Source organism: Schistocerca americana, chromosome 1 (assembly GCF_021461395.2).
Source record: "Schistocerca americana isolate TAMUIC-IGC-003095 chromosome 1, iqSchAmer2.1, whole genome shotgun sequence".
Lineage (NCBI taxonomy): Eukaryota > Metazoa > Arthropoda > Insecta > Orthoptera > Acrididae > Schistocerca > Schistocerca americana.
In genome coordinates, this window is record NC_060119.1 from 578,255,518 (window position 1) to 578,281,004 (window position 25,487).

The following is a 25,487-nucleotide window of genomic DNA, read 5'->3' on the forward strand; positions in this document are numbered from 1 at the left end:
ACAGGGGAAAAGTTACACGCAAAGACCGTAGCTTGAATACGGTAAGCAGTTTAGAGTGTGTGTGTTTGTGCGTATGTATGTGTGTGCGCGCGCGTTTGTGTGTGTTTGAGTACGTGTCTAGTAACACTTGTTTAGAGAAGAAGAGACTTCAACAGAATACAAAAGCTTGGAGAGATACAGCAAACGAGATTTAAGCTGTAAACCACCAGACAATTACTTAGATCTGCATCTTTGATCTTTTCTCATTTATTTTAGCTATCGATTAAGCTTGAAGTACACAACAGTATCAAATATTTTACAAGGTTGTGCGGACGTATCATTTCGTTCACCTTTACCAAGGCGAGAGAAGGGATTATAATCCCGATACGCACTGATATTCTAATAAGTGGAGCGCGGTTACACATTACAGATAGAAATGTCCATTTGGTTACAGTACAGTGACAAACAGCAGAAAGTTTGCTGGGACAACACACATACTGTTCTTAACAACGTTTTGTCAGCTGCCTACATCGTGTTTCTGTACTCATATTTTTACTGATATTTGCTTGAACTGTCGTTCACTGATTCGTTTGTGGATGATAAAGTGTTTCGTTAGCTATAGGCACTACATATTTACTTCAATCTTACATCCGAACGTCAAATATCACTTATCTTCATTGATCTAAGGAAGATGAAGAGGAAAAGATATTTTATCAAACTAAAATGAAACTGAGCAGTTTAAATACAAACTGGCATGTTTGCAAGTTCATACCAACTTAGATTAGAATTTAGTCCTTAGAAGAAGATAATGTTACATTCTTCACAAAAATTAATGTATCGAATGCAAAGAATAGTGATCAAATTCCTTACCGCCAAAATTTTTACTTTGGTTAAACGAGATTAATAATTTATAAGTTCTTCCGAAAGCCCTTTTCACTTTCAAATAAAATAGAGAATGTAACTATGTTTTGCTACTCGTAGAATGGAACGTTACGCAACATAACACAGCGCTTTCGTAACAGCGGGATAATACACAGAATTGCGTAACATCTTCGCTCCCAGCTTCTGAGGGCCTGTTCGGAATGATACACCACCATTACATCTAGTTGGAGTCAAACTACACACAGTATAGCATTGTTGTTTCCCAACAATATCCCACTCAATAGTTTTATTGCCTGTGAACACTATATTTCATATTAATCAATCTCTCACCTATAGATGCCAGCCATTATTAGCACATCGACTCGTAATTTTATTCCAGTTCGTAAAACTCCGAACTCTGTCACTGTTTGACCTTTGCAGGGGGCATCTATGCTGATAAGGCACATTTAAAATAGAGATTTTTTTGGAAACACATTTCTCTGTGGCTCTAATCTCTTAAGGTCCTGCTGCGTACAAGATTAGCTGACAAGTTTCAAAATGGATGGTATTTCCCTACTCTAGTAAATCAACAGCTAATATTTATTATTCTTACTACTAAATGAAAAAATATTTACCTAAAAGATTTAATAAATGAAAGAAACGCTTTTGTCTGCTCTACCCCGGCATCCTTCGTCCCTGCCATTTCTTTCTAGACATTGAAGTATCTGTTCCACGCAGCCAGTATCTCACTGTATCTTGCCTTCTGTAATTCAGATGTAACCATTTCCGCCTACTTTTAAAACCCAGGATTTTTCTCAGTAGGCTGCACTACTCATTACGTAATGTGTTATACAACAGTAACATTAACTGTTCCTGAATGATTGTTCCGTGTTTGTACTCGTATATACCTGTTCACTGTAAAACAGTAGAACATCATCTCACGCTTACACAGTACCTTCCCACATTTTACTTGAACCATCTTAAAGCTGAATCACTGTGTAGTGATCTGCTGTGCTATGAATGGGAGAAATGGTATGACATTGTTAAAAACTTAGTGTGCAGCCACCACGTCTGGAACACTCGTTGACATTTTTCATTCACCTGCATTTTATTGGTCATTCATGTCATAAAGCGGAGAATAAAATTCAGGGTATCTCACACTGCTGTAGTTACCAATTTACAAAACGAGACATTGCTGTAAAGTGTACCATATCCAATGAACACAATTCTAGTGCATCGTATAAGGACCACAGCGACATGTCGAGGGATGTTTTACGCGAAGTTTGATGTAAAAATTGGATTCACGACAATATTCTCCATCATTCCTATTAATGACTAGAATGCACCAAAAATAACATTCTTTCTGATTTGAGGATGGGGAACCGCCGTAAGTATTTCATCTCAACCCACATTAGTGATGATCATGCGACGATTATGTACTTGTTTGTGCAGTGCTGAAATGCACAGTCTGCTTTTCATTCAAAATATATAGAAACATGAAAAACAGTTTTGCATCACCTCGGTTCCGAGAGTTCCGGAAGCTGTAGAGAAAATTGTGACAGAGATCAACATAAACATTACTTCCTACGTTTTTATGACTCATGAAAACCACACATTGCATGTTGTATCACCCTACAGCGAGACCTTCAGAAGTGGTGGTCCAGATTGCTGTACACACCGGTACCTCTAAAACCCAGTAGCACGTCCTCATGCATTAATGCATGCCTATATTCGTCTTGGCATACCATCCACAAGATCATCAAGGCACTGTTGGTCCAGGATCGTCCCAGTCCTCAACGACGATTCGGCGTAGATCCCTCAGAGGGGTTGGTTGGTCACGACGTACATAAACAGCCCTTTTAATTCTGTCCCAGGCATGTTCGATAGGATTCATGTCTGGAGAACATGCTGGCCACTATTGTCGAGCGATGTCTTTGTCCTGAAGGAAATTAGCAAGATGTGCACGATGGTGGCTCGAATTGCCGTCCATGAAGACGAATACCTCGCCAATACGCTGGCGATATAGTGACGCTACCGGTCGGAGGATAGCATTCACGAATCGTACAGCCATAACGGCGCCTTCCATGACCACCAGCGGCGTACATGAGCCCCACATTAAGCCACCCCAAAAGAGCAGGGAACCTCCAACTTGCTGCTCTCTCTGGACAGAGTGTTTAAGGCGTTCAGCCTTACCGGGTTGCCCCCAAACACGTCTCCGACGATTGTCTGATTAAAGGGATATGCGACACTCATCGGTGAAGAGAACGTGATGGCAATCCCGAGCGGTCCATTCGGCATGTTATTGGGCCCATCTGTACCGCGCTGCATGGTGTCGTGGTCGCAAAAGTGGACTTCGCCATGGGCGTCGGGAGTGAAGTTGCCCATCATGCAGGCTAATGCGCACAGTTTGAGTCGTAACACGACGTCCTGTGGCTGCACGTAAAGCATTATTCAACAAAGTGACGCTGCTGTGAGGGTTCCTCCGACAGATAATCCTTTGGCAGCGGTCGTCCACTGCAGTAGTGGCCTTTGGGCGGCCTAATTGAGGCTTGTCATCAACAGTACCTGTCTCTCTGTATCTCCTTCTTGTCCGAACTTCATCGCTTTGGTACACTCCGAGACACCTTGATATTTGCTTTGTTGAGATCCCTTCCAGGCACAAAGTAACAATGCGGATCGAACAGCGGTATTCACCGTCTAGGCAGACAACACGAGCCGCGTACCTCCTTCCTGATGGAATGACTGGAAGTGATCGTCTGTCGGACCCCCTCCGTCTAATAGGCGCTGCTGTTGCATGGTTCTTTACATCTTTGTGTGGTTTTAGTGACATCCCTGAATAGCCAAAGCTGCTGTGTCTGTGACACAGTAACCACAGTTAAAGTGTATCTATCAAGAGTTCTGGGAATCGGGGTGATGCAAAACTTTTTTTGATGCTTAAAGCTATCTGAACTCAAAAGCTTCAACGCCTGGGAGAGTTTGGAACATAGCACCAATCATCAGTTCTGACTAGGCATAAAGAGACGTAAAGTATATAGTTTTCAACGACTATTAGTTTTCAAGTGTCGAAACTGTCCGACGGCAAATTTTGGAACGGACCGAAACAAGTATCAAGCAATTATTGTTCTTCTTAACTTACCACGAAAGAAGTTAAATTAGCCCATGTTGAATAATCAGTTTTTCTGTCGGTTTTACGCGTCTTTCAGTCTCAGTTTCAGGGACCACCTCAAGAATAGAGCGAGTAACCCCCTCGAAATATCGTGCATTAACAACGGGAAAACCAGCTGAAGAGCCGGTTATTCAACGTGTCAACATTTCCCCGATAAATCCTCAAGACTTATAATTTAAATGTAATTTCATTCATATGTAGCAAAGTGTGCACATATTTAAACTTGAAGTAACCTGAAGTAAACCCTTGTGTCGTACTGGGATTGGGGTGCAACTACTAGCATAACTGCATAACTTACCACAGTAAATAGCCACTACCGATCTTTCTTCCCAGTAATGAGATGGTTGAAGTTAAAATGGCGAGAGAAATATTTTATTGCCTTACTAGGATTCGAATCTAGCATCTTGTAACGTTATTTTTAGCCTGAAACAGATGTTAAATATCGGTTTCTTTCATCATTAGCGACATGAGTAAATGCTTGAACTAGAAATATCTGACTGGGAGTAGGTCTTGGTTACACACTGAGAGACGTTTACGTTCAAATTCCTTTTCACTAGTGCAAGGAGTGAAATGTTTCAAACTGATATGATCTGAGAAAGTTATGCATCGGGAAGTCGAAACCAGCTGCTCCTGTTAACAAAGCACGATGATTCGTTAACAGTCAGAATTATTCTTGACGAACAGTTCTGTGTGTGCATCCTGGAGTGTCAAATCACACAATGAAAATTTTTGGGCCAATCCAGGATTCGAACCCACAAACCTTCAGACCTTTAGTAGCTAGGTATCTTTTCTGAAAGGTACGTAACCGACAAATTAGGCGATCCGAGTTTGAATTCAAACCCAGTAGTAATAATTTCTACATCTCCAGTTCAAATAAGTTCCTTGCGATCTTCATGAGGACTGGCTCAGTAGCTAACGTAAAATTTCTCCAATAGGAATTCTTATTGGTGGTAGACTTTTTTCTTTTTGGGACTTTCACCTTTGTCGTGGCAAAACGTAAATCAACCCCAGTCGGTAGCGAAGGGATATTATGTTGAATATAAATCTGCAACCACTATGCCGCCCTAAGTTCTTCGCTTAGCATTACCAGACGGGTGTGTGCGGGCAGCAGTGACGATTAGCCGACAGACAGGCATCTGGGCTGTTGCTTAAACGACCGTATACCATGACCAGATGCCCGCGATGATGGATCACCATGTGGCTCGTTTATGCGCAAAACGCATCCCATTGGGCTACTGGGATGGTATCCTGTACTAGCTAAGCCTGCCGATGGGCGAGGTGATGGGCCTCCCCGTGGGCTCGTGCCTCTTTGGCAGCGTTGGATCTGCCTTCTGGTCAATTTAGGCCCGTCAAATATAGCCGCCTGCAGTAGAAACCGAACCCAGACCTTAGGCATATCAGCAGACAAATTAACTTGAAACTTTATTATGTATGTTTTTATTGTAACGGATCCCTGTGCCATAACGGATCACAATTCTGACTTCCATGAGATGGATTACCGCCTGTTCTGTAAATTAATTTTTTCGTTCGACTGCATTTTATTCAACAGTGGCCTTGGCTATCCAAAGCATAATTTCACTTGACTTCGCAATCACCGAAATAAAACCATACTGCGACCATATGCACGAATAGGCATCGCTGTAGGATGCATTAGTTTCTACAGCAAGGGTTTCCTTCCCTCTTAGCTCTTCTGCTGATGTGTGTGTTCGTGGTCTAGTGGTATGTACACGTTCCGCTCAAGTTACAGTAAATCTAAGAGGCAGTAAAATGGAAACGAGACTGATGGAAGAAAGTAAGTACATTGTTTATTATTAGACAAGTGATCGCCGTAACTGTTAGTACGTTTATCACACTTTGAGATAAGATGGTCAATCCGTTTGTGGAAATATGTTACTGGTGGCCTATGAATCGCATTTTTGTTACACCAAGTCGATTGTTGGGTCCTTACACGACGTCATCCAGGCGAATGGCTGCACAAAACATGCACTACGCCACAGATGCAGACCTGTGAGGCCAGGTTTATGCTATGGGACTCACTGAGTTGGGTTTTCATGGGACCTGTCGTGATAATCGAACTCATTGTCATAACAGTAAACTACGTGAACAGTATTGCATACCAGCAGCATCAGTTCATGCTTGAAGTCTCACCTACGACGATTATACACTGCTGGCCATTAAAACTGCTACACCAAGAAGAAATGCAGATGATAAACGGGTATTTATTGGACAAATCTCTCCCCCCACCCCCCCCACCCCCCATGAACCGTGGACCTTCCCGTTGGTGGGGAGGCTTGCGTGCCTCGGCGATACAGATAGCCGTACCGTTGGTGCAACCACAACGGAGGGGTATCTGTTGAGAGGCCAGACAAACGCGTGGTTCCTGAAGAAGGGCAGCAGCCTTTCCAGTTGTTGCTGGGGAAACAGTCTGGATGATTGACTGATCTGGCCTTGTAACAATAACCAAAACGGCCTTGCTGTGTTGGTACTGCGAACGGTTGAAAGCAAGGGGAAACTACAGCAGTAATTTTTCCCGAGGGCATGCAGCTTTACTGTATGATGAATGATGATGGCGTCCCCCATTCGCATCTCCGGGTGGGGACAACTCAAGAGGACGTCGTTATCAGGATAAAGAAAACTGGCGTTCTACGGATCGGAGTGTGGAATGTCAGATCCCTTAATCGGGCAGGTAGGTTAGAAAATTTAAAAATGGAAATGGATAGGTTAAAGTTAGATATAGTGGGAATTAGTGAAGTTCAGTGGCAGGAGGAACAAGACTTTTGGTCAGGCGAATACAGGGTTATAAATACAAAGTCAAATAGGGATAATGCAGGAGTAGCTTTAATAATGAATAAAAAATTAGGAATGCGGGTAAGCTACTACAAACAGCATAGTGAATGCATTATTGTAGCCAAGATAGACACGAATCCCATGCCTACTACTGTAGTACAAGATTATATGCCAACTAGCTCCGCATATGACGAAGAAATTGAAGAAATGTATGATGAAATAAAAGAAATTATTCAGACAGTGAAGGGAGGCGAAAATTTAATAGTCATGGGTGACTGGAATTCAGTAGTAGGAAAAGGGAGAGAAGGAAACGTAGTAGGTGAGTATGGATTAGGGGCAAGAAATGAAAGAGGAAGCCGCCTGGTAGAAATTTGCACAGAGCACAACTTAATCATTGCTAACACTTCGTTCAAGAATCATAAAAGAAGGTTCTATACATGGAAGAAGCCTGGAGATGATGCCAGATTTCAGATAGATTATATAATGGTAAGACAGAGATTTAGGAACCAGGTTATAAATTGTAAGACATTTCCAGGGGCAGATGTGGACACTGACCACAATCTATTGGTTATGAATTGTAGATTAAAACTGAAGAAACTGCAAAATCGTGGGAATTTAAGGGACCTGGATAAACTGACTAAACCAGCGGTTGTACAGAGTTTCAGGGAGAGCGTAAGGGAACAAATGGAAGGAATGGGGGAAAGAAATACAGTAGAAGAAGAATGGGCAGCTTTGAGGGATGAAGTAATGAAGGCAGCAGAGGATCAAGTGGGTAAAAAGACGAGGGCTAGTAGAAATCCTTGGGGAACAGAAGAAATATTGAATTTAATTGATGAAAGGAGAAAATATAAAAATGCGTAAATGTGCAGGAAAAAAGGAATACAAACTTCTTAAAAATGAGATCGACAGGAAGTGCAAAATGGCTAAGCAGGGATAGCTAGTGGGCAAATTTAAGGATCTAGAGGCTTATCTCACTAGGAGTAAGATAGATACTGCCTACAGGAAATTTAACAAGTCCTTTGGAGAAAAGAGAACCATTTGTATGAATATCAAGAGCTCAGATGGAAACCCAGTTCTAAGCAAAGAAGGGAAAGCAGAAAGATGGAAGGAGTATATAGGGAGTCTATACAAGGGCGATGTACTGGAGGACAATATTATGGAAATGGAAGAGGATGTAGATGAAGATGAAATGGGAGATATGATACTGCGTGAAGAGTTTGACAGAGCACTGAAAGACCTGAGTCGAAACAAGGCCCCAGGAGTAGACAACATTCCATTAGAACTACTGACGGCCTTGGGAGAGCCAGTCCTGACAAAACTCTACCATCTGGTGAGCAAGATGTATGAGACAGGCGATATTCCCACAGACTTCAAGAAGAATATAATAATTCCAATCCCAAAGAAAGCAGGTGTTGACAGATGAGAAAATTACCGAACTATCAGATTAATAAGTCACGGCTGCAAAATACTAATGCGGATTCTTTACAGACGAATGGAAAAACTAGTAGAAGCCGACCTCGGGGAAGATGAGTTTGGATTACGTAGTAATGTTGGAACACGTGAGGCAATACTGACCCTACGACTTATCTTAGAAGATAGATTAAGGAAAGGCAAACCTACGTTTCTAGCATTTGTAGACTTAGAGAAAGCTTTCGGCAATGTTCACTAGAATACTCTCTTTCTAATTCTGAAGGTGGCAGGGGTAAAATATAGGGAGCGAAAGGCTATTTACAATTTGTATACAAACCAAATGGCAGTTATAAGAGTTGAGGGGTATGAAAGGGAAGCAGTGGTTGGGAAAGGGAGTGAGACAGGGTTTTAGCCTCTCCCCGATGTTATTCAATCTGTATATTGAGCAAGCAGTGAAGAAAACAAAAGGAAAATTCGGAGTAGGTATAAAAATCCATGGAGAAGGAATAAAAACTTTGAGGTTCGCCGATGACATTGTAATTCTGTCACAGACAGCAAAGGACTTGGAAGAGCAGTTGAACGGAATGGATAGTGTCTTGAAAGGAGGATATAAGATGAACATCAACAAAAGCAAAACGAGGTTAATGGAATGTAGACGAATTACGTCCGGTGATGCTGAAGGTATTAGATTAGGAAATGAGACACTTAAAGTAGTAAAGGAGTTTTGCTATTTGGGGAGCGAAATAATTGATGATGGTCGAAGTAGAGAGGATATAAAATGTAGACTGGCAATGGCAAGGAAAGCATTTCTGAAGAAGAGAAATTTGTTAACATCTAGTTTTGATTTAAGTGTCAGGAAGTCATTTCTGAAAGCATTTGTACGGAGTGTAGCCTTGAACGGAAGTGAAACATGGACAATAAATAGTTTAGACAAGGAGAGAATAGAAGCTTTCGAAATGTGTTGCTACAGAAGAACGCTGAAGATTAGATGGGTGGATCATATAACTAATGAGGTGGTGTTGAATAGGACTGGGGAGAAGAGAAGTCTGTGGCACAACTTGACTAGGAAAAGGGATCGGTTGGTAGGACATGTTCTGAGGCATCAAGGGATCACCAATTTAGTATTGGAGAGCAGCGTGGAGGGTAAAAATCGTAGAGGGAGACCAAGAAATGAATACACCAAGCAGATTCAGAAGGATGTAGGTTGCAGTAGGTACTGGGAGATGAAGATGCTTGCACAGGATAGAGTAGCATGGAGAGCTGCATCAAACCAGTCTCAGGACTGAAGACCACAACAAGAACATTGGACAAATATATTATACTGGAACTGACATGTGATTACATTTTCACGCAATTTGAGTGCATAGATCCTGAGAAATCAGTACCCAGTACAACCACCTCTGGCCGTAATAACAGCCTTGATACGCCTGGGCATTGAGTCAAACAGAGCTTGCATGGAGTGTACAGGTACAGCTGCCCATGCAGCTTCAACACGATGCCACAGTTCATCAAGAGTAGTGACTGGCGTATTGTGACTAGCCAGTTGCCCGGTCACCATTGACCAGACATTTTCGATTGGTGAGAGATCTCGAGAATGTGCTGGTCAGGGCAGCAGTCGAATATTTTCTGTATCCAGAAAGGCCCGTACAGGACCTGCAACATGCAGTCGTGCATTATTCTGCTGAAATCTAGGGTTTCGCAGGGATCTAATGAAGGGTAGAGCCACGGGTCGTAACAAATCTGAAACGTAACGTCCACTGTTCAAAGTGCTGCCAATGCGAACAAGAGAAGACCGAGACGTGTAACCAATGGCGCCCCATTCCATCACGCTTGGTGATACGCCAGTATGGCGATGACGAATACACGCTTCCAATGTGAGTTCACCGCGATGTCGACAAACACGGATGCGACCATCATGATGCTGTAAACAGAACCTGGATTCATCCGAAAAAATGACGTTTTGCCATTTGTGCACCCACGTTCGTCGTTGAGTAAACCATCGCAGGCGCTCCTGTCTGTGATGCAGTTTTGAATGGCCGGTAGTGTATATTCCAGCAGACTAACTTTCTGTGTTGCAAGGTCAGAATAGCGGAACAGTGGTTTGAGAAGCTTATAGAGAACTCACATTCTTTTATAGTCCAGCAGATGCACCTGATGTGTACACATTACAACACGTATCAGGTGCTAGTTGTTTGCTCATAAATCACCATCCCGTAATTTTTGGATATTGCTTGACCTGTGCGTAGACATTTAATGTCATATACCATACTTTTGGAATTCTGTCAAGGACTTGCAGAATACATGCCAAGCAGAATCTCTGTCGTACTGTGTTTCAGAGTGGGACAACGCGCTATTAAACTGGTGGTCATAATGTTTTGTCTCCTAGGTGTAGGTCTTACGTTGTTATCTCTGCTGCACATTAACAGAATTGAACCAGCGCGTGAGCAGCAAATACACTTGTGCCTTTAATAACAACCACTGACTATATTACCATCTAAAGTAACACAATCTTACAAGAATGAAATCCTTAACATATTTCTATGACATAATATTACACTAAGTCTTGTATGTGAATGTCAACAAACTGCAAAACACATTTAAATGTAGTGTTAGTTTCAGACTATGTTTAACTTAATACGTTGCAGTGTGTTTTGTAAATGCTAGGAAACGATAAAAATGTCGAAGTTTCAATAACGATATAAAAATAAGAAGACGTCGTTGTTTAAAACATTTCTCTGAAACTTTACAAGGTACTGGCCAAATGAACACAGATTTCTGTGGGTATCTACTAAACACCTATAAGAAGCACTGGCAGATTTGTTTACGAGTATTAAAAGAGGTCTTCTAATGTAATGGCTGAGAAAGCTACCTTTCTTTAATTATTATGGATTATTGATGAAGAATTTCGGTAGAGGACGTACGTGTGAAAAATGCAATACGTTGCTATTGGGCGCAACAATTGGAGCTTCGCCTTCGCCCAAAATGCAGATGTTTTAAGTGAAAATAGTTCGTATGTTACTTTGTAGCACGAATTTTAATAAGAGCTGACAGTTCTGTGTAACATCTCTGATTGCGTGCTATGTACCAGATTTAGTAGTTCATAATCTATTCTCTGTACGGTTTCGAATACCAGAGATGTTTTATAATACGCAATGGGATTTTTATGTAGGCGTTAGAATTACAGTAGTCTGACGAATAACGAATACGTGGCCGTAAATCCTCATTCTTGATCTATAATTGCGCATGCGGTAATGCGTATGAAGAACTCTCTCTCTACGATTGGAGACTTCAGAAACAAATCGCAACGAACGGCTGTGATGATGAAAATGAAAGGTATCATTCAGAAGAATGGGATTATCATTGCTGATGTACCAATGTACGCCTATGGTCATCCTCACAAAGGTCTAAACGCATTTTCTGCAGTATTAACTCTGGTACGTAGGCTATTGAGTATCAATCTTGATCTTTCTGGGCGATACTTCCATCTGTTCGCACAGACTGTAGTGCCAGAGGACTGTAGTAAAGCACAGTAAGACCACAATGGATAGACCCATAGTCCAAGCATCTGCAGCTGAACCTCGATGCCGGCCGGAGTGGCCGTGCGGTTCTGGGCGCTACGGTTTGGAACCGAGCGACCGATACGGTCGCAGGTTCGAATCCTGCCTCAGGCTTAGATGTGTGTGATGTCCTTAGGTTAGTTAGGTTTAATTAGTTCTAAGTTCTAGGCGACTGATGACCTCAGAAGTTAAGTCGCATAGGGCTCAGAGCCATTTGAACCATTTTTTTGAACCTCGACGAAATTAGCTGAAGCGTATCGCGCATAAATCGTTAAAAACATCGATCACTCTTCTCTTCCCAGAGAGTGACAACAGACTCTTTTGTGCTTATTTCATATGTTGACATTAATCGAGATGATGAATGTAGACGCTGGTCATTGTATCACTTTTCTGTTTCAACGCTACGGAAATATTATTAGTGGACGTTACAATAGGGTGCGTGTCCATCAAATGGCTCTGAGCGCTACGGGACTTAACATCTATGGTCATCAGTCCCCTAGAACTTAGAACTACTTAAACCTAGCTAACCTAAGGACAGCACACAACACCCAGCCATCACGAGGCAGAGAAAATCCCTGACCCCGCAGGGAATCGAACCCGGGAACCCGGGCATGGGAAGCGAGAACGCTACCGCACGACCACGAGATGCGGGCGTCTGTCCATCTTTCGCCTTTATACGCTAGCCGTACTGAGGACACATTCAGTGAGGTGTCTGAATGTCTGTGAAGTGACGGTACCCTACTCTTCCTCAGGCCCAGACCAGATAGAACAGTGATATGGGACGTTTGGGTCTTGAGCAAGGTCGTCGCTAAAATCTCAGAGGTGTTCTATTGGGTTCAGGTAGGAACTCTGGGCAGTCCAGCCCATTTCAGGAATTCTATTGTCCACAAAACCCCTTACTCATAGATGCTCCTTTCCGACAAGGTGCACTGCCAGGCTGATACAAACAACAAACAGTAGTGCAAAACTCTGCGTGTTTTGCGCAATCGAGGGACCACAGCTCAACCACTAGGAACTCTCCCAAAACGCAATTTCACCTTCCCTGCACTTCACTGTTGGCACTTCACGTGATAGCAGATAACGATATCCAGGAATTCACCAAACCCAAACCCTTCCATCGGACTGCCATTGGGTAGAGCCTGATTCAGCGCTCCAATTCATTGGCGTTGCTCTTCACACCACGCCAAGCGTCGTTTGGCACTGACTGCGGAAATGTGTGACATGAGGAAGTGCTTGACAAATTTACGCAATTTTCTTTCACTCCCTACGCACAGTCATTGTGTTATGTGGACTGTTGTTAGCACTTTGGAACTCACAAGTGGTATCTTCCGCTACTTTCACTCGATTCTCTACAACCACCCTCTGCAGTGCTCAGCGTCACCTCTCTGTCATTAAATAACATTAGTTTGGACTGGGTGTAGATCTAGTTGATTCTTAACTATCCCACGGCATCACAAACAGTCGACTTGGACGGCTTTGAAGGGTTGATTTGTCAAGAATGGTTCAGATGGCTCTGAGATCTGTGGGACTTGACTTCTGAGATCATCAGTCCCCTAGAACTTAGAACTACTTAAATCCAACTAACCTAAGGACATCACACACATCCATGCCCGAGGCAGGATTCGAACCTGCGACCGTAGCGGTCGAGCGGTTCCAGACTGAAGCGCCCAGAAACGCATGGCCACTCCGGCCGGCCGGTTGATTTGTCCCTGTTGCAGTTTTACTCCGGTGACATCCAGTGACTAGTCAGCAATCAAAGTCGCTCAGCTTTCCTGACCGAACCATTCTGTTGCTATTGCTTCTCTACTGTCACCGCAGTACTCCCGCCTCCCATACCGGAGAGTCCGTCTCTCGTGATGTTTAATGTCCTGTTCCACATCACACGGTGGTGTAGTGATACCTTTCGTCATACAGTCTACATACGGATTAAGTCTAGTATTCATAAACTGTAAGCCAAGGATTAAGGCAAACAGAATGGCACGTAACGATGTAAGCGCCAAGTGTATTTGACAAACTAAGATCGACTGCAGCTAATATTTGCACGCTTACCCAATAAATCGGAAAACAAGCCATTTAAAATAGATATTGTGAAGAATTGTCGAAATCAGTGAAGGAGCTAAGAATCCTAAATCTCACATAAATCGTGGAGTACTGTATACTGTGATTCATTCAAAGGCATTGATGGAAATGAATTGTTCGTCACAAATGTAAAAATGGTTCAAATGGCTCTGAGCACTATGGGACTTAACATCTATGGTCATCAGTCCCCTAGAACTTAGAACCACTTACACCTAACTAACCTAAGGACAGCACACAACACCCAGCCATCACGAGGCAGAGAAAATCCCTGACCCCGCCGGGAATCGAACCCGGGAACCCGGGCTGGGGAAGCGAGAACGCTACCGCACGACCACAAGATGCGGGCGTCACAAATGTACATGAATATCAATGGCGCAGTAGAGTGAATGTACCCTGACAACGTTTTTTTCAGTCCTTGCAGGTTTTCACTTTTATGTGGGTAACGTAACAACATTTCTGGGATTCAAAGTTAGGATTAATTTTGTAACTGCTCTTTGCTCCGAATGCAACTATACTCTGTTACTGCTATCCATTAATAGAGCTTACGACGGGATTAATAGCAGGTACGAAATAATAATATATCAAACATTATCTAAAACATTATAGTATAAAGTAGCCAACAGGTTGCAACAATTATATATTCCCAGGTTTCAGCACAGACTATGGGTGTCTTCCACACAAAATTCACAATAGCTTAAAAAGATTGCAAATAAACATTAACACAGAGAAGAACTGAGGAATACACCGTTCCAATCTCTAACATATTTCTAAGAAGAATGTACACATATGTAGTACTTGATGCACAAAGTTTGGAATAATGATGCTCTCGTCACATAAAAATACTTTGAGGTGTGTCGCCTTATATCGCTCCTGTCTAGAGCCTGTGTATCGGGAGAATGACTCATGCATGCACAGTGACAGATGGTGTGAAGCGGTTACAATCGAGTACGCAGCTCAAATTTTCATCTGCTAGAGGACAGTAGCGGACACGACTGAGCAGAAAGAATTGTAACGTAGTTAAGAACTTTTACCACCAGAGTCCTGTAGTGCAGAGAGTCAAGAAACGGGTCAAGAGAAAGTTTCTGTGAATTGTTCTCTTTATTTCTTAAAGGTTTTATGTTTATTTATGTTTGTGCAGTTTCGCATATCATTTTAGCAGTGTGAATGAAGCGTGAATGTGATTGAAAGTACGTACGTAGATCATTGTTCTATTGATGAATGTTGTACGAGCTAGTGTGAGAAAGTTTTAAGATAGTGTGACTGCAGACAAGGGGGAATTTTGTATCATAATATGCTAAGCAAGTTTATGGGAAAAGGAAAGGTAATTCGAGTGCCAATGAAAATAGTTAATAACATAAAGTACAAACAAAATTTCAGAATGTTAAATGTTTACTTCGGGAGAAGGTACAGTTCAAAAGTGTCTTATTTGTTGATTGGTTAGTCATGAAAAGCGTGGACTAACGTGCGAGAAAAATCTTTTTCTTTTCGCCTTAAAGAGAACTGACCAATCAGAACGGAGCAGTCTTCATGCTTCGTTTCTCTTGGAGATATAGAATGCGTAAAGCAGTCTAAGTAGCCTTTCATAGGTACGGTCGTGTGTAGTATGAGCTCCGAAGGGAGTAATAATTTGCCGGTTTTAGTTGTGCTACATGTTTCAAAAGTGTTTTAAAGTGAAGGCATATTTATTCCGGTGTGTTTTATAGAATGTAAGGATTGTTTAAGGAATTTTGTGCATGAGAAAATACAGTAATTCCCCGTGGAGTGTTGAACAGATCTGTGACTATAATCTCGAGTCCATTAGGCACCGACAAAGTTAATAGTATGCCGAGCATGTTCATTTAAGAACAATCTGTGCTTGGTAGTTGCTCAGATTTTGGGAAATACATTACCATAAACTTGCTAACGTGAATGAAAGAGTTTGTGCATGACTGTTAAGATTAGCACGGGCCTGTCAGTGAACGGGTACCTTATTAAGGTTCAGAATATACCGAACTTCTGCCAATATTTCTACCTTTCATTCAAAACTGAGACGTTTTCCCGATCCTTGGAGTAGTTACGTTGTGTGCAGCATGGTGTGGGTTGTAGTACAGTAGGTTTCCGCTCAACTTTGTTACTCCGATCTGCTGCAAGAGCTTCACAGGTAGGTGCAGGTAACGTAAGATAGGAACCACGCCACCGAAACTCCTTTAAGAAGTTTTAATGTTAAAAACCACATAATCCTAGTCACTGAAACTGACGTAAGGTTGGTAACTGACAATAAAATTTACCTACGTAGTATATCACATTTACTCGCCACAAAGAGCTGGAAGAGGAAACAGTTACTGGAGGTCCATCAGACTATGAGACTCACATGCCGAAGTTGACACAACGTGGAGACGAAAGAGGTCACTCCATCTGGCGGCAGTAGGAAGATACCAGTTGTTTAATTTACGAAAAATATTTTAAACGGCGTACAGGTGTCTGTCTCACAAATCAAATGCCAATACAATGGAAAAAGAAAAATAATATGAGACAATGTAACAGCAAATATTAGGCAAATTTGTGTATGAAACAACTACAATTCAATAAATGAAAAAGAGAGGAAACCTATATTTCAGAGGCCACTGTGAGTAAAAAGTGGAGTCAACTGCAGGGATTTCTATGTAACGGTTTTATACGATTAGTTTTTTTACATAACTGCAACCTTTCGTTAAAAATGAAACGTCATTCAAAGAAAGGTGTTTAAAAATTCCTAAAGTCATGACCTTAGCTTGGCTAATGGCCTTTGCCGATCAGTTATTAAACTGGTCGGCAGAGGACGAGATATTTATGTTTGTATCTTTTTTTCCTAAGAGACGTTCTTTGCATCCAACAGAAACTGATCGTCCTGTTTGTGTCATATAATATGCTGGACATGTGTTAAAACTAATTTTATACATATCTGAGTTTTGTAAAGCAGAGTGCGCTTGTTTGAAATTATAAATAAGATTATTTTTTAAACTATTATTAGTAGGAAATACTACAGTACCGTCGGATATGTTTTGGAAGAGACACTGAATCCTGTAAGATACAGATCCTAAAACGGTATAGGATTTTTTTTTCCTTTTCCTTACGTTCGTTATTCAGAGAAATGCCACGACTCACGACTGGTAATTCTGCTACTGGTTTTATTTTTTAATATTATTATCCACTATAACAAAGGTACATTCCTCTTTACTATACAACTATAATACACATAAATTTGAATGATATCGGTTTCCATTAGGAAATTGGTGAATCCCAAACACGCAGCATGTATTGAAAAGAAGCGAAACTCAAGCACTGGTCGTATAAATTTTAAAACATTTTATTACTGCATATCGATTTCAATCACAGAGTAATAATTTTCAACGCAAGTGTAAATACAGTGGACTCCAAACATGGGTCTTCCACTCTCAAGCGGCGAGAGGGGAAAGTGAGCACTAAACTTTTTCTGTTCGAGTCCTGATTTCTCTTTTTTTATCATTTCTCCCTATGTAGATTGGTGCCAAAAGAATGTTTTCGCAATCGGAGGAGGTAATTGGTGATTGAAATTTCATGAGAAGATCCAGTCGCAACGAAAAATGCCTTTGTTTTAAAGATTACCACTCCAACTCACTCAAGACTCAAACTATAATCTTTCAGTTACACCTGTTAGTTGGCATGTTATTTTTCCATGTGAATATCTATGTTTGAAGCCGTATTTTGTGCATCTTTTCAGATGTACATGAGCAGTGTTGTAATTTCCCTCATTTGCAATACTTAAATTTTAACACATGGTCAAGCTGACCACTTTAAAGCATTTCATAATATGGCGCGTCACTCATTATTAGTTACATTAGGCACACGATTTTGAAATAAAATGTAGGTACTTTTTCAACGCTAAAAATACAGAAAGATGTCTGGTTGCTTTAATATAGGGCTCGAGTTACAGCCGCACATGGAGGCGATCAAGACATGTCGGTACAAACTACACGATACTGTATAAATGAGTGCTGTAGTTGCTATGGAGCAAGTACTAATGGCTAACGTTGCAATATTTTGACAAACAAGACCAAATACTTAGCAGTATTGGCCGAAACATATTCTATTATGTGTTAAATGGAAAAAAACTGACCAAATATGTTTAAGTTCCTTCCACGGGTTTTATTTTATATTTTTATAATTGAACATTATCGCAAAAGAATATTTCAGTTTTATTCGCAGTGATACGCTGTAAAGAAATATAGCAAGTAAAGATGAGAAATTACGATTAATTTTTACCAAACAGCGGCTGTTGTTGTTTCATTATATGTGTCATATGTAAATCAATAAAGGAAAGCATATAGATTAGAAGTGGCAGATATTACGTTTCTGGGAATAACAGCATAGTACAACAAGACTTAACTAAATTGTATTAGTAATATGGACGCTTTTATTAGTACAAAATGTACCGCTACAAAACTAGAAAACTATAAATAACTATCCAGAACGCCATGGAGCACACTAGTAGTCACAAAGAGATGCAGGTATAAATGTGAAAATAACAAAAGTTATTAAAGTCCTGAAGGAAAAAGTGGGAAGCATCAAAAGCTCAAAATGAAAGGCAGTTTGTAATAGGGAATGCAAAGGAGAATAACTGTGCTCACGTATCTTTTTGATGCTCTTAATTGACTTTCCATTCCTTTTGAAACTGCGTAGTCTGTAAATTATAAGTGAAATATTTGTCTTAGCTATGTGATCGACATTACAGTTTATAAGTCTGCAGCTTTTACGAGAGAATTGTAAAATGGGGATCTACTCAAAAATGTATATGATCTCACCTGACACAATAAGGGACAGAACTAACTCAAATGGCTGTTAGTACGTTGAAACCGCTACTCACTACACGAATATAACATTGCAAGACTATTTTATTGAGGTGTACGCAAAGTGATGACGGCGCTATCTAACGTGTAGCCATTGGCTAGTTAATGCAAGTTGTAAGTTGAATCTGTGATTCTGTTTCACTTTATATCGGTGTAACACATTGCATTTACACACTTCTGAAGATTCTCGCGTATGTCGAGTGAAACGTATCAATAAACAAAACATACATACGACTTTTAGCTTAAATAAAATGTTAATTTATCGTTAGAAAATACTTTAGTATTATATCTCAAAATAATGATATAACAGCGACTGTGGCTCCTTGTCATTAATGTAAAATTAAACCCAAGTATAGCTGACGTACCGCTGTTTCTTCAGACCATTCAAACCACTGAATTTACTATACCAGTCTCCCTCGGTCATTGAATTCAGCTTTGAATGCAGCTCCTTAGAAAGGCGCAGTATACAACCGAGGGTGAACATACGCCTTCTGCCTTTTCGTTAAAATTCTTTTGAAAGAGGGCAAAGAAAATAATATGAACTTTCCCTGAAATGCTGACGACGAATAACCCTCAAGAAAGGTCCAAGGTGAATGTAACGCTTTTAGCAGCGTCTCCAGTATTCAAGCATAATATTCATATGAATTCTGCCGTCTCTCCGTCCTCTTGGTAAACCAATTTACGTTGGAAGTGCACGGATGTCGTTGCTGGCCACCTAAAATATATACAGGGTGAATCACCTAAAACTTGCACCCCGAATATTGCGGAAATGGAAAGTGGTACTGATGCTCGGTTTTGCAGGATGTGTTGGCAGCCAGAGGCTCGTATTTTTAACCAATAAACAGCTTGTAGTAATACTTCGAAAGAGTATTTTTAGTGCAACATACATTTTTTTCTGGAACATTGCCAACTGACATCCACAAACGCAAAGTATGGTAAACTAAAATGTTAGTGGTGTTTGTTGCAGGGTTCTAGTCCCAGTGGTTTACGATAAATTGTTTTTTGAAGAGTTCTCACACCGATACTTGTACAATACCTGGGGTAGAACACACTAAATAACAACACAAGTGCATAAACAAGTGATGTAAAATCGGACCGACAACGAGACAATTGGCTACCACAGACAATGTTCAAAATTAGCACCGGCAGTGCCAGCACACGTTTCCAGTCTGGTAAGGAACGACACACGTGCCAGCATTTTAGCTGAGATGTCCGAGCAGACTGCTGAAATACGTCGTCGCCTATCATTGGATGTAACTGATATGTTCTTGTAGACAGCGTCTTTCAGCTTTCCACACAGAAAAAAGTCAATAGGCGTCACATCCGGGGAACGAGCCGGCCAAGTTACGTGTCATCTGTGTCATATCCTACATTGGAAAATTGTTCGTGAAGACATGCTGTATACTTCGTGCACTTACGGCTGCGCAGCGGTCATATTGGTGGCAAGGTTCCTTGTGGAATTCAGAGAAAGGTTTTCTAGCATCTATGATACTTGTAGGCGTTTAGTGTTCCATCTATGAAGAACGGACCTATCGACTGATCGTTCACTACCCCACACTTTTCACTGAATGGACGCTGACGTTCCACCTGACGAAGCCATCGGTGATTATGGAAGTAGGCTGTTTAGGTTTTTTTATTGGTATCGCCACCACTGTATGAACATCACTGGCTGTGCTGTGTGTAGTCTGTGGCTGCTTTGCATTGTTGTAATACTCGCCATTGTAGTGTTGGGCAGCTGGGCTGTTAACAGCGCATAGCGTTGCGCAGTTGGAGGTGAGCCGCCAGCAGTGGTGGATGTGGGGAGAGAGATGGCGGAGTTTTGTAATTTGTCATGAACCGCTATATATATTATGACTATCAAGGTAAATACATTGTTTGTTCTCTATTAATATCTTTCACTTGCTAACTATCCCTATCAGTAGTTAGTGCCTTCCGTAGTTTGAATCTTTTATTTAGCTGGCAGTAGTGGCGCTCACTGTACTGCAGTAGTTCGAGTAATGAAGATATTTGTGAGGTAAGTGATTTCTGAAAGGTATAGTTTAATGTTACTCAGGGCCATTCTTTTGCAGGGATTTTTGAAAGTCAGATTGCGTTGCACTAAAAATATTGTATGTCAGTTTAAGCACAGTACTGTATAAATTGTTCTAAGGGGACGTTTCATATGGCGACCCTGCCAGGATACCTCACGGGAATCTTCTGATTTTTTCTTGTAGTTTGTGTAATTAGTGTAGCTATTGTTTATTGCTAGCGCATAATTGTAGAGAGAATCTCCTTTGTAGTTGCAGTCTTTCATTGTTGTACAGTAAAACAGGTCTGGCATGCATGCAGATTTGCACAAAGTATATCGCAGCTGCGCTTGCAATTAAGTAGACATTATATCCATTGCTATGTTATTTTATTTTTGCTCTTCAAATTGTCCTTTTCTGTGTTATCGTGTGAAATATTGTGACAATTATGGCGTGTGAAAAACGTAATACTAGGCTCCAAAGTAAACTGAGAAATGACAGTGAAGATGAAAGCAGTGTGTTAGCGCCACCGAGTAATGAATTAACTGATGTTCAAAGTAGTAATTTGGTAATTGTACATAGGGAAATGGAGTGGGCTGCAAACAATGATGTAGACAGTGAAACAGGTAGTCAACAGGGAAGCATTATCGATCGATCTTTCGGCAACAGCTCGTCTCAGGAATCCGAAATGACAGGACACAATTTCGCAAGTACTGTAGATTCAGGTTTTGGGTCATCACCGTTTTCAAATAAGTCAAGACACATTTTCTGCTTGTCAAAATGTGAATGTTGCCGGTGCAAATGCACTGCCGAAAAGCGTTGAGAAACAGATTCCTGACACTAATACATTATTATTGCAATTAATGCAACAAATGGAACAAAATCAGAGACAAATGGGACGAAATCTTAAAAAGTTAGACACAGTGGAACAAAATCTTAAAAAGTTAGACACAGTGGAACAAAATCTTAAAAAGTTAGACACAGTGGAACAAAATCTTAAAAAGTTAGACACAATGGATCAAAATCTTCGAAAGTTAGACACAATGGGACAACACCAGAGACAAACACAGCAACAGTTAGACACAATGGAACAAAATCTTCAAAAGTTAGACACCACACTTGATCAAACACGTGAAGTTACATAACATCGAATCGAAATGTCAAAAAGTCTGTAATGACGTAAAAACACTAATTTCTGAGCATTTTCAACCTATTTTTTCGCGTCATGTAAATGCATTACAGAATCACGAAGCAGCCATAAAAGAACTGCAAACTATTGTACATGAAAATCACAACACCTTGCAAGCTAAAATTGACTCAGTTGCATCTACCGATTCGGTTACGCAACTTGCAAAAACTCGATTTCAACACAAATGGACACTCTGAACTTGGTTCAGAAAAACACACTGAGGAAATGTGTTCACTATCGGAGAAAGTAGCCGAACTTTCGGATCTGGTCACTAACTTATCTACAAAGGTAGATGATGATCTGAATGACACAAGACCTGTAGCCTTCACTGACACAGAAGAGTATGAACAAATTAGAAAATTCAAACAGAATCAAAATCAAATCAATACACAGTACAAAAGAGATATCCGGGAAGTACAAGATCAGCTGACACAGGTAATACAAGAATTACATATTTCAGAGGACACTCGCTCCCCAATACGGGAAGAGGTACATAGAAATACGGAACAGCCACAAAATAATAACACAGGGCATTTCGGAAGTTATGAAAGAAATTGGCAATGTGCACCGAATTTTGAGATGGAACGGCCGACACGACCTAACAATGACCGATATGCGACTCGCCGACATGATGATTTTGACTATAAGCTATTCATTACAACACGTAAATTCAAAACATTTAAGAATTTTGGCAACGACATTCATCCACAAGCATGGCTCCATCAATTCTCTCATTGCTATCCTCCCAACTGGTCGTTAGAACACAGATTAGAATTTATGTGTGGCTACTTGGAGAATGAACCAGCTGTAAGAATGCGATCGGTCATTCACGATTGTCACAGTGAAGGAGAATTTTATCATGCCTTCCTCTCAGCATATTGGTCTCAAGCTACACAAGACTGAGTAAAACATGGCATCATAATGATGAAACATTTCGAACAATCTGAATTCTCCAGTCTTGAGAAATATTTTGAAGACATGTTGCACAAGAATCAGTACCTGACAAACCCATATAGCCCTTCAGAACTCATCCGCATTTGCTTAATCAAATTACCTGAACATTTACGGCATATTATTTTAGCAGGACGCTGCAAAGACGACATTGAAGCTTTTCAGGGACTGTTACAAGAACTAGAAATTGACACTGATAATCGCGGAACGCGAAAACAAGAACACAACAATTACAGGTCACATCCGTCGCAATTCCGCGATGAAAGAAATTATAACTGGACATGACAAGGCTATTCTCACAACACAAATCGTGACCAAAACAGACACCACCCGTATGACAACCGTTGGCAGAGTAGTAATAATTACAGGGAAAGATCACCTCTCCGCGGTAATGAATATCACAGAGACAATCAGAGAAACAGACAATATGGGAACCAAAATAATTATTATCAAGGGAGACAGAATAACTTCAGATGCAACAGTTCAGCGCGCAGGTACGATTCAGGAAGATATTCTCCACCACGTGACCGACAAGAAAGAAACTATGGCTTCTACCGACATGACGACAGACGATATGATCGTAACGACAGACCTGAATTGCATCGGAACTGGCGGGATTCAAACAGAGCAGGCCCCTCTCGACAAGGTGAATTTGTAGAAGTTAGGTCTCCAAATCCCAATAACGACGCGCGCCAACAAAGAGACAACAGGCAATGACTCATACCGCTGGCAGCCACGAAAAGTACGTATGAAACTGACGACGCAGCTGCCGTAGCTAGTAATTACGTAAAAATGGAAGACATTAGGGACATCTTACTCCAGGAACATGACGTAAAACATAACAATATTGCATATCCTGTGATTCACATTACTGTAAATGACGTAAAATTTACGGCAGTACTTGAGTCTGGCAGTCCCATTTCAGTAATTAGTGAAACAGCTTTTAGCAAGTGCAACAAATCGAACGATTGCCCCACACTTCCGTTACGTAAGATTAAATTACAAGGTGCAATCTTTGGAAAAAGTGTAGATGTGAGCCAACAAACCAACTTAGAATTCTTTTGTCAAAGCCACAGCTTCTCTACGAGCTTTCTTATTGTTCCATTATTGTCGACGGAAATTATATTGGGAGTAGACTTTTTGAATGAATACAAAGCAATCTTAAACTTTCACGATGCTGAAATAAGTTTAGAGAAAGAAGGTAAGTCAATAGCTTTGAAATTTGAAGATTGGCTCTCAAACCATGACGAGGAAATTAATCGGCTTTACCTTCTGTTAGACAACAGTTCGGAGTTTTCTACGGAACTAGACACTAACAATCACTCTGCAAGTACTGACAGGGATGATATCGACGACATATTTGATACTAATGAGTTAATTCAAAATAAAATTCAAACAATTGAGAACTGTAATGACATTGATAGGCAGGACCTTTTTGAGATTTTGCAAGCACATTCCACAGTTTTTACTCACAAAACAGGAACAATCAAGGGATTTAAATACCAATTTCGTGTTCGTGAGCATACTAAATTTTGTGTTAGACCACACGTAATTCCAGCACATTATAGGGACTGTGTTAGAACAGAAATACAATCTATGCTTGACGAGGGCATTATTCAGCCTGCAGTAAGCTCGTACAACAATCCATTACATGCAGTTGAGAAGAAAAATGGATCGATCAGGCTTGTCTTAGATTCGAGACAAATCAATACTATCATTATTCCTGAAAAAGACAGGCCGCAAACGTTGGAAGAACTTCTTCAAAATTTTAATGGTGTAAAAGTGTTGTCTTCCATTGATCTCAGATCCAGCTTTTAGCAGATCGAACTTCATCCAGAATGTAGAAAATACACAACTTTCCTGTGTTTCGGCGTTTGTTATCAGTTTCGGAAACTTCCTTTTGGTTTGAACATTTCTTCGGCAGCATTCATTCACGGGCTAAATTCCATATTACCTGAGTTCTTAAAACGTCACATCACCTTATATGTGGCCATATCCTAATAGCAGAAGCTTCATGGGAACAGCATAATCGCATCCTCAACAGTTTGGTACCTATTTTTGCAGAATCTGGAATTACAGTTAACTTGGAAAAGTCTGAATTCGGTAGGTCAAAGGTGAGGTTTTTGGGACATATTATTTCTTCTGAAGGCATTCAGCCGGATCCTGAAAAGTTAGAAGCAATCAGAGCCATTCCAGTTCCATCCACAAAAAAAAACAAGTCCGCAGTTTTCTAGGTCTCATAAATTTTTACCGTCGTTTTCTGAATATGCAAATTCTTGTTGCACCAAAACTTTGTTCTCTCACTGGAAAAAATACTATTTGGAACTGGGACGAGAAATCGCAGTTGGAATTCAATTCTTTGAAAGAAGCGTTACTTAACGCGCCAATACTAGCTCATCCAGATCTGTCACAAGATTTCTGCCTCAGCACGGATTCTTCTAAAGTCGGTCTTGGTGCCCATTTATTTCAAGAAGCCATAGAAAATGACACTACTGTTCAGAAAACCATTGCTTTTGCTAGCCAAGTGCTAATAAAATCTAAAAAAATTTATTCCGTTACTGGATTAGAAGCTTTAGCTATCGTTTGGGCATTTAACAAATTCCGTTTCTTTCTTTCTGGTAAGCACGTAAAAGTATACAGTGATCATCGTGCATTACA